Source organism: Podarcis gaigeae (genome assembly GCF_964106915.1).
Source record: "Podarcis gaigeae genome assembly, chromosome: 15".
NCBI classification, from domain to species: Eukaryota; Metazoa; Chordata; class Lepidosauria; order Squamata; family Lacertidae; genus Podarcis; species Podarcis gaigeae.
In genome coordinates this window covers 28397086-28412070 of record NC_139692.1, presented here as the reverse complement: position 1 = coordinate 28412070, position 14985 = coordinate 28397086, and the positions used below count along the sequence as shown (strand labels likewise).

The following is a 14985-nucleotide window of genomic DNA, read 5'->3' as shown; positions in this document are numbered from 1 at the left end:
ATCCTGCTTTTTGCTCTAGGTAAGGGCAGTGCGCTTTCTGATTACACGCTCCACAAGGCTGGTTCCTGAATTCCCAGGCTGGGCCCCTATTTGCCAGCACCAGCCACAGCGCTAGGAGGCAGCTGATGGTGATGTGAGACACTGAAGTCAAAGGCTGATATCCATGACCTTTGCAACTTGACTTTTCTTGACCTGGACCGTCTTGGCAGAGTTTTAAAAAGGCAGCCAAACAAAGCAAAACAAAACTGTAGCCTAGGTTTTTTTTTACCTTTCACGTTCAGTCCTGCCTACAGGTTGCTTCTTGTCTTTTCCTATCTCTTCTGCAATCAAGAGGCCGGTAGAATCCAAGTCTCACTCCAGGCTGGAAATTAGACATAAGCTGCAATTTGAAGAATGCAATTCCTTCACATAATGTGATCAGGAAGTAGAGGCCACAAAGTCAGTCTTTCTCTTTCCTCCTCCTCTTCCTTTTTTCTACTATTTCCCATAGTCTCAGGTCACTTTCCCATGTGCAGTTTTGCTGTTTGCGTATGCACAAAATATGAAGAGTTCAGATGGCAATAGCAGTGAAAGCACCCAGCAAGACCGCTGAGTTGATCATACTAAATCCACGAAGTATGAGAGCCTACGTATGAGAAAAGTGGTTGTGGAAAAGTGAGGCGGTTCTGTATCACAGAATTGGGCAGCAGCTTCTGCAACACAGCAACACCACGCTGGAGGGAAGACAGCCACGGCTATTTTGCATCTGTTATTTATGCATGATTGTCATTTGAATTAAAAGTTCGAGAAGCTTAAAGCTATCAAAACTGCCACAGGGCAGGAAAACAATCTCCATCTATTAAATATTAAAACAGCTGGCACTTAAAGCAGGTTTTAAATAACCCAATTCATTCTGGGGACTACCTTAATCATAGAGTACTGTACAATAAATGTCTCTGTTCTGCCCCCTGCCCCTAGTACCAAATAAATACAGGTTTTGTTTGTTTAATGTCAAGACCAGTCATGGGAAGTCCTTTTTCAGTCCAAGGGGCCACTTTTGCCTTTTGGAGGCCAAATGCCAGTGGTGGGCAGGGCCAGAGGGTAAAGTTGGGTGGAGCCACAGGTGTGACACCCGCTTTGCACAGCAGGCTACATTGCAGCCTTGTGAAATCCACACACATGCACACACCACTCCCTCCAGCCTCCATCCATGCAAGAAAACAGGAAGATCATCCCGTTCCGGCCAGGCAAAAGCACACAAAGAGGGTTCAGAGTAGGGCCAGAGAGGAGTCTAGGCAGAGAAGTGGATGTTGCCAAGTGCAAATCTTGAGGACTGGATAAGGAGACCTGGAGGGTTCCCCTTCTCCGGCCTTGGAGATAAGGCTCTTAAAAAGGAATTAAAAGGAAATGTTCTTGGAGATACATAGTGAAGGGAAAGTGGGGGGGGGAGAGAGGACACCGAGGGTTTAGCTATCCCTAGGATGTGTCAGATTAATATCGTTTTTAGAAAAGACAATTAGGTTTGTTGACAAAGGAAATGCAATACATGGAACAAGGGGGGTGGGGTGGGAGGGAGTCCATTGCTTGGAGCCCAGAACACTCAACTTGGAAATGACTTCAAATTCTTAAGTCAGTGAATGTTTTTGTTTTGTTTTGTTTTTTGCTGTGACTAGGCTCTTGCCCTTTGCAATCCGGAAGGAAAGGTCATTCAGCTTTGCTCACCGCAACTCTGCATTGTTGGGGGATGTCAAAGAGCCTTTGCACAAGGGGCAGCAAAGAGGAACCTGTCAATCCCATTAGTCCAACAGATCAGCACAGGCAAAGCAACATCACTCGCAGAAATGGAGTGATTTGTTATCGGGCCGGCTCCATCAATAGAGATTTCTTCCCATGCGCATAGCAAGGATCTCCAAAGTGACTTGTTGATGCATTTTGGGCTATCTTGGAAACAGTGAGAATTGTCTAAACAGCCCCCTTGTTTTGACTTTGCACATGGGAGCAGCTTGCTAGAGCACTCTCATGGCCAAATATGCTAAGTATCCCAGAGAGGATGAAATATGGGACCTTTGTCAAGTGTATTCGCTGATGATATTTTGGCTTGTCCCCTTTTTCCCCTATGCTCTGTCTTCTAAACTGTTTTTCATGTGTCCACATGGGAGAAAGAAGATTGGCAAGGGGCAGCAGGGGGAACTGTCCCAATGGAGCAGTCCTGAAGCTGCTTTGCATAGGGAGCTGATAATAAGGGCAGAGCGCTTCATGGCCAAGTGGTGAAGACTTACCATCAGGAATACATATTATTCCAGAGATTGCATTAACTCTGATCACTCCAAAGGAGACTCTTACTTGCTGGGAAAACAAACATGGACCTTCAACCCCCTGCAGATGTTTTACAAAGAGACCAAGTTTTTTTAAAAAACAACAACAACCTTGTGTTTCCTTACCAGGTAAGTATTTGCTTTTGTGTAAAGTTCCATATCTCAACGATCCTGGAGTGACTCCTGTTTGAGATACCTCTTAGTTTCAGTGCTGCCTTGGTAGCACTCGAGGATGGGGACAGAAGTAGAATGAGTTAGCTCCACCTGTCATTGGCTCTAGCTTCTCCAGCCATTTGTTCTGGCTCCCCCTACTGTTGACCTCCCAACTTCCCACCCTTCCAGTCCTATTGAGCACCAGCCACCATTGCAGCCCCCAGTCTCCCTACTGACCATCCCTAGTACTAGATTGACCAGATTAAAGGGGGGGGGACAGGGCATTTTGTTAATAGAAGATGGCATTGTGAGCAGGGACAATTCATCAGGAAGGGATTCAAAAAGCTTCTGTTGATGAATTCTTGTTGTCTCCACAGCTATTAAAAGTGCAAGAGCCCTGATCTCCTTGAAAGAAAAAGATCAGTTCACTTTAACAGCAACTCCAGCAAAGACAGGGAAAAACACAAAAAAAGTATACGTGAAATGAAACATGGCCTTAGTTTGGCTAGTGACCAGCACTCACCTCAGGAGTAATAGGGATTTGCAAGCAGGCAGGGGACCAAAGGTTTTCAGTGGATCAGTTCCCAGTGTTATTTGATGCCACCCTAAAACCTGATCGCCGTGAAGCTCCCTATTCACTCTTATATAATTCAGTGAAATTGATCTCCACTACAGGAGAAGAGAACAGGGTTCACTTTCACAGTGATTGTTATGTGTCTTTATTATTCGCAAACAGTCCGAGAGAAAAACAAGGGGTGTGTCTGTGCTCGAAGGAGGAAGAGGGTCAGTGTGTGGCTGCAGTGCAGCTGGGTGTAACTTAAGAGGTGCTTAAGTTGAACGTTTTGCTTCCTGGTCTGAGCCCTTCCCAGAAACTGTGAACCAAATCAGTGCATTTATGCCATCCTCAGTTTACACCTGTATAACGACAAAAGAGTGTTTGCTGCACTGAAGACATATTATCAGTGCTTTTTTCCTGGGTGGGTACACAGGGGTACGCATACCTCTAAACATTTTGTGAATCCTTGTATTTTTGTCCATTTACTATATTTATTTTTCCCGATTTGAACTATAAAATGGTGATTTTCCTGAGTCAAAATGAGAATAACCCTAAAGGTTTTCTTAGAAAAAAGCACTGCATATTATAGTTACAGTATAGAGGAGGCATCCTTCAAAGGAACACAGCATCAACACACAAGACACCTTAGCAGAAAATGCCACCGCAACCAAGAGCTAGCCATACAGAAAAGAAAAGAAAAGAAAAAAGAAAAGAAAACCATAACAAGAACTTCATTCTGCATACATGACCCCTATTTGTCAGAACATTTAAAAATTAACTTGTCTGAAGTTAGTTTGCTGTTGTCCAATACGCCGTAGTCTTTTGCTCTTGCACTTTTTATTCCAGCGTTGTTATTCACCTGCTGTTATGTTTAGCCTCAGGTGTTCTTTGGTGCAGAAGCAGGTGTGGACTCATTACTCCTCCTGCAGGTGCTCTGCCATGCTTTTCAGAAGCCATTATCCTGTGAATAGAATTGCAGAGATGGAGCAGTTGCGGAGCAGGGTCCCTTCTATCACCTCCGCTGAAAGCCCACCTCCCCTTCTCCATCAGACTCCTCCTGGCCCTGAACTGTTTCCAATTCAGTTTGTAATTGCAACTCAAAGAAATGGTACCTGAGTTTTCTGTTTTCCTCTTTCTTCCTTGTCTGTTTCCCCTCTCATGCCATGTCTTTAGGTAACAGGCGGCTAACGTTTCTCAGGCCTATGGCTAATCCTCTAGTCTAGGCCCTCAGGTCAAAGTGGATGCAGCCAAACTATGAATGTGGGTGTGGCTGAAGTGGGATTGTCTTGCAAATGGAGAAAATGATGCAAGAGCCTTTACTTTTAGACATCCTGGAAAAGTAGCAATATTTAAAAACTTTTCAGGCCTTTAAAAACCTAACGTGACATGCAGATGTGTGAAACTGAAAGTTTGCTGCTTATCCAAACAGAAATTAAATAAGTTAATGCAGTTATATTGTAAGGATGAAAAAACTAACAAAAAAAATTCCCATATGTTTGGTCACTTCTCTGCTCCTGCTACTGGAATTAAGGTTAAAAAAAAACAACATCTTGATTTCAATAGGACCAAGGCTTCATCAATATAATCTTTACCCTCGGCTATCCTCTGTCTAGATATATTAATGCACTTGGGAAGTGTACTGTTCGCAGTAAAGATAAGCCTGTAGATAGAAATCAAGCTCCAAGCTTTTTAACTGCAGATCTTAATACCAATTGCAGGTTGAAGGTGAGAGAGAAAAAGGAGGCTTAACCTTAGCAGGAAATGCTCAGTAGCAGGTGTTGTAAGTAAGAACTGAAAAGGTTTGGCAGAGATTTGTGCATTTACCCAGGACCGAGGAAGTCATGTGCTGACTGGCAGAAAAGTACATTGACAAGACAGCAATGCAATGGAAGGAAAAGAACAATATTGAGAGTACCTTATAGGCCAAGGAAGGCCGAGCCAGGGGAAGAGTTAGGAGCTCCCTGTGGGAGCAAGGTGGGAGCTTGAGGTCCTGAGTTTTGTGAGTCACTGTGACAATACAAAGATTGCTGTAAAGCCAAGCTGGTCAGTAATGCACAAGAGACATGCCCTTCAGCATTTTTTAGGAAGAAAACTTCAAGGCTGCTCCGCAAAGAAGTTGGCATTCCTCAGTACAAGGCCGCAGATGTATCACAGTGCAAGGCACTAGCATTAAGAAGAGAAAGGCAAGCAATTACTGGGAAGATTAAGAAAAAGCCCAGTCGGATTCTTTTGGCAAGACTGCTGAATCATCACAACTTTATGGGCCAATTCAGGCAAATAGTCTCTGCATTGACTTTCACTGGCACAGCCTGTTGACAATAAGGCAAAACTAATTAGCCTGAAGATGTTTAACTCAGAGCTTGTCTGATGAGCTTCGACTACGGAGTCCATCACCACATTTACATTCCATGTTTCCAAAGTTCTCCTCCTCCCCATTTTGTCCTCACAACAGCTTTGTGAGGCAGGCAAGGCTAAGGGACAGTGACTGGCCCAAGGTCTCCCAGTGATTTGAAGCCTGGCCTCCAGATCCTAGCCCAGCACTCTAACCATTACACCACATGGACTCATCGTAAACCGGACGGTTTCCAGTCAGCTGATCCCACTAGACTATTATTGCATAGCCTCTGCAAACTCCACATACGTCGAGGGCAAGCTGCTAATAAATTAAAGGTAAAGGTAAAGGGACCCCTGACTGACTCTGGGGTTGCAGCACTCATCTCGCTTTATTGGCTGACGGAGCCGGCGTACAGCTTCCGGGTCATGTTGCCAGCATGACTAAGCCACTTCTGGCGAACCAGAGCAGCACACGGAAACACCATTTACCTTCCCGCCAGAGCGGTACCTATTTATCTACTTGCACTTTGACGTGCTTTCGAACTGCTAGGTTGGCAGGAGCAGGGACCGAGCAACGGGAGCTCAACCTCTCGCGGGGATTCGAACCACCGACCTTCTGATCGGCAAGTCCTAGGCTCTGTGGTTTAAACCCACAGCGTCACCTGCGTCCTGGGTGCAAATTCCCACTCAGCCATGAAACTCTCTGGGTTGTTATTGGGCTTGTCAAGGAGAGGCTGTAGCTCAGTGGCCGTGCAGCTGGCCCAGCCGTGCCCCTACCTGTCCCACATTGTGGACAAGGTTTTGTGGAAAGCAGCCTTGTGGACCAAATTGCCAGGATTATTTTGGCCCAGGGCTCAGATGTTCACCACCACTGCTATACACAATGAAGCTTGTTAAGTCATGACATATTCTGCTGATAGGAAATCAGGAGAGCTGTGCAGCATTGATTGGACAGGCACAGGGAGATTTTTTTTGCACTGCCATTTCTGAGTAGAAGCAGTTTATTGGAGTCATCATAATTTCAGCAACAGTTGTTTAAATCACATCAATGTTTTGTGTGTGAGAGAGAGAGGGGGGGAGGGAGAGAGAGAGATCAACCGACAATTACGGCACTATTGTGAAATAAAAAGGTAAAGGTAAAGGTACCCCTGCCCGTACGGGCCAGTCTTGACAGACTCTGGGGTTGTGCGCCCATCTCACTTAAGAGGCCAGGGGCCAGCGCTGTCCGGAGACACTTCCGGGTCACGTGGCCAGCGTGACATCGCTGCTCTGGCGAGCCAGAGTCGCACACGGAAACGCCGTTTACCTTCCCGCTGGTAAGCGTCCCTATTTATCTACTTGCACCCGGAGGTGCTTTCGAACTGCTAGGTTGGCAGGCGCTGGGACCGAGCAGCGGGAGCGCACCCCGCCGCAGGGATTCGAACCGCCGACCTTTCGATCGGCAAGTCCTAGGCGCTGAGGCTTTAATACTGACATGCAATTCTTGGTCTGCAGAATCACTGAGATCCTAACAGAGACCCGTAGGCAATATTAGGAATTCAAGGCTATCCTGGAGAAACACTCCCTGCCATCTGTTCTGCAGGATCCAGTGAGCTCCCTATTTTGCCGAAGAACATCGTAAATTGCTTTCTGATATGAAGCCAATGATCTTAGGAGCTTAAATAGGTGCTTCGGCCAAGTGCATACAACTGCATGAGGGAATAACTAAGAAAAGGAAAGCCTGATGAGAAGCCAGGCAATGGCAGAAGATCACACCGCTAAAATGGAGATTAGCATCTGATGCAGCAAATGTTCCAAGAGCCGGAATCTAAGCAGCCCATGCGCACGTACTTTGGGTAGGCAATTGCCACAGCTGAGGCAGGGAGCTAAAGATAAACAAAGTGGACAGCAAACCCTTCTCCCCTTCCAGTGGTCTTCTTTCCTTTGTCCTTGCCTCCTATTTCCCAGTGGGGTCGTGCAGTGCCCCCGCTGCCTGGCAGTTCTTTGTTCTGGAATCCTAGCCGTTCTGCTGTCTCCGCTTCCAAGCCTTGCTGTTTCACCACATTGACGACTGCAGGAGCCCCCATGGGAGGCTGATATATGTGGCATCCAGAATGTAAAAGGATGCTGTTTTCCAAGCAAGTCACTCTTTATTATCACAGCAGGAAATGGATATCAGAGTGAAATTTGCAGCGAATGTTTATTAGATGGTGTGTCTGCCAGAGGTGGGCAATTTTGATCACCAGCCTATTATGATGATGAATCACAGAATCTATTAATCATGGAACGGCAGGGAAAAGGAGCTGCCTCCATTTGCTCACTTGTTTTTTGGAAAAGAGCTTCCTGACTTCATTTCATCTTATTCTTTATTGTTAACATTGTTTAAACAAAAAAAATTTTTTCCTTCCAGTAGCAGCTTAAAGACCAACTAAGTTAGTTCTTGGTATGAGCTTTTGTGTGCATGCACACTTCTTCAGATACCAAGAACTAACTTAGTTTTTCTTTAAGGTGCTACTGGAAGGAAAAAAAATTTTTTGTTTTGACTATGGCAGACCAACACGGCTACCTATCTGTAACTGATAATATTGTTTGTGATGCAAATACTCTCCATGAAGGGAGGAGGATCTGTGGGTTTGAAGAGGTTGCTCCAATTTCCATCAGTCCCTGACCTCTGGCCATGTTGGCTGCAACTCAGGGTAGCTGCAGTTCTACTGGCAAAATTAACAAAAGGAATTTCAGTAGGGACAGTAGGTTCAGCACATAGGCAGGTATAATCAGATTCAGGAATACAGGATGCGGAACACCTGGCTTGACAGCAGTACATGTGAGAAGGAACTAGGGGTCTTATAGACTACAAGCCTAACATAAGCCAACAGTGTGATGCAGCAGCAAAAAAACAAGGGAGGGTGCAAAGAAAGAAGTCTAGTATCCAGATCAAGGGAAATAATAGTCTCACTCTATTCTGCGTTGGTCAAACCCCACCTGGAGTCCTGTATCCAGTTCTGCCACAATTTAAGAAGGATATTAAAAAGCTGGAACGTGTGCAGAGGAGGGCAGACAATTTTATAAAGAGTCTGGAAACATATGAGCCAACACCTAGGGGCCAAGATCTCTTAACATATTTGAGGGGGCCGGGGGGCGGGGCCAAAATTGATGGACATGGCAATCAGTTGTTTGTCTTGTGATCAGTTATGTGAGGTTGGGCTTGTCTGCCCTGCCTCAGTATTTTATTCAAGTAGACATCCCTGTCTGGAAACCATATTACTGTATTATTATGGTGTGTCCCCTACTTTGCAGTGCACAGTCCCCTAACTGAAGAGCTGTCAGTCCTCTCTTTGAAACAGTTGTCAGCTTGAAGAGCTGTCCAGTCCCAAGTCTAGTTAAAGAACCATAAGGGAGGAGAGCAAGAATCGCCCAGGCGCAGGATGAGGGGAGTTCGGGTTGGAGCAGCGAGGAGGGAAGGCTTCTTAGGAGACTGTGAGCCTGGGGGCGTGGCTTAGTAGCATCTGCCCCGACCCAGAGCAGGCTGTATTTCTGACCCCCCCCCCCCGCCAGAAAAGATTCATAGCTGGGAGGGAATCTAAGGGAACCTAAGGAAACACAAGCACTCTTTTTACGGGGAGTGCCCACTTTTTAGCCGTGACACACGCGGCCGCTGTGCCGGCATATCCAGTGCCTTAGCCTTATGCCCAGCAGCCTCTTCTTTGATTGCGCCCTGCTCCTGCTGGTGCTAGGTTCAGGTAGTGGTGCTTTTTTGAAGACCTTCTGGTCCCTAGAGACCAGGGAACGGAGGCCAAGGCATGAGGGGGTCTTCTTAATATTCTTTTTCACACTGGCCTCATTCACTTTGGGCTCCAGGTGTTTTTCTTTGTTGTCGCCAGACGGGGGCCACAGCCCCTCCACAGCATCTGCAGGTGAATTATTGTGGGGCAGCCCTTTGCTGCTATTATCTTCCGGGATGATGCCAGGCTGCTCTTGTAGAGAGACCCCTCTTCTTCTTCCTTTTCCTGCAGCCATTCAGGACTTAGTAGATCTGTACAACATGGTCTCGGGGTCTCCTTGCTTTCGCCTTCCTCTTCTGGGGGGCTGCCTGTTGGTCCTCTTACCATTTTCGCACCCATTGATCTTCAGACTTTGCTGATTGTCACTCCCGCTTTCTCACTGTCCAATATGTTGTGATTTTAAGAATAAATTTAGGCACCAGTTTTTCCGATTCTGTTGCAGGTAAGCTACCCAAGAGCTGTTGAGCCAAGGCTGGGTCTCAACTGCCAAGTGAGGTTGGGATTCTGAGCTGATGTCATAGACTGGTTCTGATCAGTCCATTTCCTCTAAGGGCGGGGGACCTGTTTCTGTTTAGGGTGACCGCTTAACACACCACCCTAGAGAAAAAGGAGAAAAGCAGAGAAATCTTTTAGTTCTGTAGCAAGAAAGAATGAGTGCCAGGAGTTGTCTTTCCCTTGCCCTCCTCCATTGCAACACCTTTTCCCTTTACTCCTCCTCCTCCTCCTCCTCCTCCTTAATATTTTTATTAAAGATTTCTTGGTAAAAAAAAAACACAATAAGGGAGGAGGGCAGGGGGCGGGGCTTCAAGTTGTCCGGCCCCTGGACGGCAGGCTGCGCATGCACACAGGCCAGCTGGCCATCATCTTCCCACCCATGGTAAAATGTATTGCATGTCTATTTAAGTCAGTAATTCTCTCCAAAGTGGCATCCGTCCCTTTAAATTAGCAACTGCAAACATTATGCAAATCTGTATCATCTTTTTGGTGACACATTTCCTCTTCCTTTCTTGGCCGCTCTAGGCTTTAACTTGCAGATCATCTCCTTGTGCATTCATGTTGCCTAAATAGGAAGGGTTTAAAAGAATCATAAACTGACAAAATAACTACCATTATTTTAAAATATTTTCTCCTTTATACCACATCATTTGACTTAATGCACCTAAGAATGCTGCTCTTTCTCAACTCAATTGCCTCCATTTGCTCCAATAAATGTCTACGTGCCCACTGAGGCTCTCTCCCCCCAGTTGCTTTGGTGCTCTTGTAATAAAACACTGTTTTATTTCCACTTTCCTTTTCTTATGCAGTGAGAGGAAATAGCCTCTGTCCTGAGCTCCCTGGGGTACAACAAAACCATTTCTCCTCAGATACATCAAGCTCTATAGCAAAATAAATTACCACGGGGTAAGCAAGTATTTGTTGGTCAGAGGGCCAGTTTACACACACAACTTTGGAGGTTTATATTCCTTCTTTTAATGAAATGATTCTCAAGGCATCTAACAAATAATAGGCACACCACACACACATACACCACCCAAAGCTCATACATATATAGCACACAGTGGTCTTTGTGTTTTAAATTGTATATATTTTAACTTAGTTTGGCAATTTTATCTGTTTAGTTGTTTACTATTTGCTTGTACTTTTGTACACAAAATGCAGTGACTAGTGTCTGATGCAAATATCTATCATCTATCGACTGACTGATCGATCGATCGATCGCACAACGACAGCACATGCTTCCCTGAGGTCTTGCTCTCTGAGGGCAGCTGCCAGCCTGAGTTGTGGATGCTTCCACCAGTGGGAAGATGTTTCAAACCGGGGCTCTCAGCAAGCAGGCTCCAGCTCCTTAGGTCCTGTGCCACCAGCTTGGTTTCTATAGGAAACCTGCGAGACTCAGCTTTGTGGCCTGAGGGCTGCATCTAGCAAGGCCATAGCTCAGAGAGCACAGCACCTGCTTTGCATGCAGGAGGCCCCAGGTTCAGTCCCTGGCTCTCCAGGCAGGGCTGGAGAAGACCCTTGAGGAGCTGCTGCCATTCAGCGCAGACAGTACTGAGCTCAACAGAAAGCACCTTCCTGCATCGCCCTGCCTACATGTTGGCACGGGCCCATCCTGGTTGCCCAGGCCTCATCAGAGCTTCTCCTTCAGCCAGAGTAACCTGTCTCTGTTGCAAGAGTCCTCCCTCCCTCTCTGCTGCAAGACTCCTCCCTATGGTGTAGTGGTTCAGAGCGGTGGACTCGTGATCTGGTGAACCGGGTTCGCGTCCCCGCTCCTCCACATGCAGCTGCTGGGTGACCTTGGGCTAGTCACACTTCTCTGAAGTCTCTCAGCCCCACTCACCTCACAGAGTGTTTGTTGTGGGGGAGGAAGGGAAAGGAGAATGTTAGCCGCTTTGAGACTCCTTCGGGTAGTGATAAAGCGGGATATCAAATCCAAACTCTTCTTATTCTCTTCTTCCCTACACACCTGCTCTCTTTTGCTGGTTGCTGTCTTGGATCTTGGCGCCTGTCTAGTTTTCGTTGCTACGCTTCTGCCTCTGACCTCCACTTTACAGCACAGGAGGGGAGAGATGCTCTTGTGCTTGAATCCTGCTTGCATGTTTCCCATAGGCATCTGGTTGGCCACTGTGAGAACAGGAGGTTGGACTGGACAGACTGTTGGCCTGATCTTATGTTCTTAGGTTCCTTTGTTCCTGTGCACAATATACTGGTACCTCGGGTTAAATATTTAATTCGTTCTGGAGGTCCGTTCTTAACCTGAAACTGTTCTTAACCTGAAGCACCACTTTAGCTAATGGAGCCTCCTGCTGCCACCACACCTCCAGAGCATGATTTCTGTTCTCATCCTGAAGCAAAGTTCTTAACCTGAAGCATTATTTCTGGGTTAGCGGAGTTTGTAACCGGAAGCGTATGTAACCTGAGGTACCACTGTAGGTGCAAACTGGAATTGTTTCTCAAAGGCCTTATTTGAGGGGGGAAACGGTTGACCCAGCACTTTGACACATTCCAGGTGGATGAGTTTAAGCTGCAGGCTGGTTTAAGGTCACTGATTGGGCCTCCCAGCAAGGAACAGACTTTGCTGTAACCCAGGCTGGTTTTGCTGGAGCAGTGCATGTTCTGGCTTCCCCTGATGATTGTGTGTCTGTGTGTGTGCGCGCGCGTGCGCGTGCACGGGGCGCGGCACATGCACGCTTCATTTCTTAATCTGCTTTTTCTTCCCAATGCAAACATGAATTAAACAAAATTGAGATAACTCTGCAGGAGCATAGATTAGCTCTAGCTCCTGGACATAGCTCTTGGCTCCCCTCCAGTGGTGAAGAGGTAGATTCTGAAGCACAGGAGCTTAACCTGAGAGCCTTTGCCACGCCCTCAAGGAGAGCAACCAAGGAGCTGTGTCAAACCATTACACACATACCAAAGAGAAGCAGCACATAGGATAACACATAGGCTATTGGGACCAGTATGGCTGCAATCCTATTCATTGTTCTCTGGCAATGAGCTCTCTTGAACTCAGCAGTGCTCCCTTTTGATTGCCCAGGTTCCTTCTGTAAAACTTAAGTGAGATACCTTCCATCAGCTGAAACACAACCTTGATCTTTCAACCAGAACTGCAAAACATCTTGTAAAGAACTTGAACTGCTATTTGAAGTAGGAACTCTGTCAAATAAAAGTAGGGCTTGGATATTTTCTCAATTCTCTGACTTCTTCTGTGCTAATCTCTCACAGGCAGGGATAATGAATCTTTCAAGTTCTAAGCAAACTTGAAAGACTCATTAGCCCTGCTTTCCATTGCCAAAGCAAGTAGGATCCATCAATGGTCCTGGCACTCCAGTAGATGGCATCACTGCTGCTGTGCTGGAAAATACAGCTAGGCTATGATGCTCCATGCTCCTCCTCCTCTGTATCACAACTCCCTTCTGGCCGCTGCCTGTGGGGGTAGTTTGAAGCATGCCCAAAGTGCTCCCAACCACCACCATTTTTAAAACCAAGCTCTCATTCTTATCACCCATTTAAAAGCGTTGTAAAACAAAACCACAATATTGTGGGGTTCAGTTAGTTTGGGAAGTTGGATACTAGACTCCTGGCCTTACATGGTTCTGGCCTTAATGTGTTTTGACGATGCATTAAGTATGCTTTCTTAAAACCCCTCCTTCCCAGGAAAAAGAAGACCAAATGTAGCTGTCATTTCACTTATTTATTATTAATAATTTCTATTTTATTTTTAGTGCTCAAAAGAGCGTTAAAATCCCCAAAGCCTCATGAAGAGAGGCATTAGTGGTCCCGTCTTACCAGAGGGCATGGAAGAGGGTTGTGAAGGAACCAGGAGATAATGGTTTGCCCAAAGCCATCCAGTGGGTTATTGGATGGAGCAGGATAGTAAATCCAGACTCCTGGGTCCAAGCCTAGTACATTATCTGTTGGATCACAGTTGCTGTCTTCAACAGTTTGTATCAAATGCCACAGGCGGGTGGGGGAAGCGATGCGTAAATGGGAATGCAATACCCCTTGTGCTCACTGTGCAAATTGGATCTCAGTGATAGAGACATTCACACCAGACATTTAAAGCACTATGATGCCACTTCAAACAGTTGCGGCTTCCCCCAAAGAATTATGGGAGGTGTAATTGGTCACAGGTGCTGATAGTTGGTAGGAGACACCCCTGTTCCCCCTCAGAGCTACAATTTTCAGCCTAAAGACAGAGTGATTTTTAAAGCACTCTGGGAATTGTAACTCTGGGATAGGAATAGGGGTTTCCTACAGATATCTCCAGGTGGGGCTGGGAATGTTCTCTGCCTGAAACCCTGGAGAGCTGCTGATAGTCATCATACTGAACTAGATGGATCAATGGTCTGGTTCCTACACTTGACAGCTAATAATAATAAAATGGGCCTTATGCTATGTACTTCTGGTTGTTGGTATTAATATATAATGAATCAACACAGCTGCCTGTATCTTTGGACTCTCCTTGGGGACATGGATGAGCTGTCACTATGAGTTTCTGAGCTTCATGATTTACCAACATACTGTTGGAATTATGATTTTAAAAACCTGGGTGGAAATTAATCTGCACCAAGGTCTTCTCCAGATGAATGGCATGTGAAACTGCTCTATAGTGAGTTTAGAGCATTGGTCCACCTGTCAATCCCGATGACAACTCTCCAGAAATTCAGGCGTCGTCTTTCTAAGCCCTGTTCCATGAGAACCTTTTCACTGGGGATGCCATGCCATATATTAAACCTGGGGCATTCTGAATGGAAAGTTGATGGTTGGGGCTTCAAAGTGCAGCCCTGGGGCCCCCTGTGCTGCACTTTGAAGTTCTAACCATCAGGTGACCCATTGGTGCTTCAGAAGCTCCTTTTACCTGCCGAAGCATGGTGTCATATACAATGCCAAGTGATTGGCAGGTGGGCATGGCTTGGCCTGGTGCTAGAGGTTCCCCACCCCGCCATATACTGTATGGTCTACACCAACCTGGCACCCTGAAACAGCAGCCAGATGCTCACCTTTTGAGGGCATTACTATTAACCCTTTGACTGTAAGTAAGAGCTGAATATTGGGATTGGGAACTAACCACTGGAAATGTCTGGTGCTGGATTCTTTTGAAAACCAGAACTTTCCTCTGCATGAAAAAAAAGGAGTCAGTCTTGAACCCATGGCTTTTTCTAAGCTGGAACTCACAGGAACCTCTTTTCACGGTGCTGGGGAAAGTGGTTGAAGAAGAGAAGTCCTCTCCCTAAAAAAAAGCTCAGCAAGTTCTGGCACCTCTTTTTCTAGCAAAAGAAAGCCTTGCTTGAACCCAACATTGGCCTGGCCTCCTCTCAGCCACACTGCCCTGCCTCCCAGATAGCTTACACAGCCATTCATGTATTCATGAATGAACAGCCCCAGT

The 14985-nt window shown here is 46.2% G+C and overlaps 1 protein-coding gene and 2 long non-coding RNA genes across 6 annotated transcripts in view; 2 read left to right on the top strand and 1 right to left on the bottom strand.

Annotated features, from left to right (window-relative positions):
• Positions 1-520, bottom strand: part of ARHGAP32 (Rho GTPase activating protein 32) — a 204860-nt gene extending 204340 nt beyond the window's left edge. For all 4 annotated transcript variants that reach the window (XM_083714264.1, XM_083714267.1, XM_083714265.1 and 1 more), the window contains exon 1: positions 269-520. The gene's annotated coding sequence lies outside the window, so the exon portion shown is untranslated. The remainder of the gene's footprint in view (positions 1-268) is intronic.
• LOC310832755 overlaps positions 1-14985 on the top strand; it is a 119956-nt gene that overhangs the window by 11604 nt on the left and 93367 nt on the right. The window lies entirely within an intron of this gene.
• LOC310832734 lies at positions 2288-4452 on the top strand. The gene is made up of 2 exons (XR_014558383.1): positions 2288-2423; positions 2825-4452. It is a non-coding gene; the product is annotated as an uncharacterized lncRNA (long non-coding RNA).